Source organism: Nestor notabilis, unplaced genomic scaffold (assembly GCF_000696875.1).
Source record: "Nestor notabilis isolate BGI_N333 unplaced genomic scaffold, ASM69687v1 scaffold33610, whole genome shotgun sequence".
NCBI classification, from domain to species: Eukaryota; Metazoa; Chordata; class Aves; order Psittaciformes; family Psittacidae; genus Nestor; species Nestor notabilis.
In genome coordinates this window covers 1-409 of record NW_009912104.1, presented here as the reverse complement: position 1 = coordinate 409, position 409 = coordinate 1, and positions in this window count along the sequence as shown.

Here is a 409-nt window from a genome sequence, read left to right as displayed (position 1 = left end):
CGTGTGTTGAGAAGACCTGGGAGGTCAGAGTTCTTTGTGGTACTCATTGCTCTGGGTGTTACAGTGTGTGACGTACGAGACGGCGCTGGGGAAATTTGTCAGAATTTTTTAACTAAATGACTGATGTAAAGATAGTTAATGAGTTACGATTGATAATTTATTGCTTGCAATGTAAGGTGTCTGATGAGCTTGGCTTTTGAGGTGCAATTTGACAAGTTGATGACACTTTTCCACATTTAAAAGCCGTGCTTCATTAAGGCTTACTTCAGTAACACTTATGGGAAATCTATCAAACTCCCTCTTTAAAAATCTCAACAAAGTAGTGAAAGACAGACATCATAGACACGGTGAGGCAACTGGTTTTCATCAAATTACTGTGTGCAATTACAGTATGCCCAGTTTTTTTTTT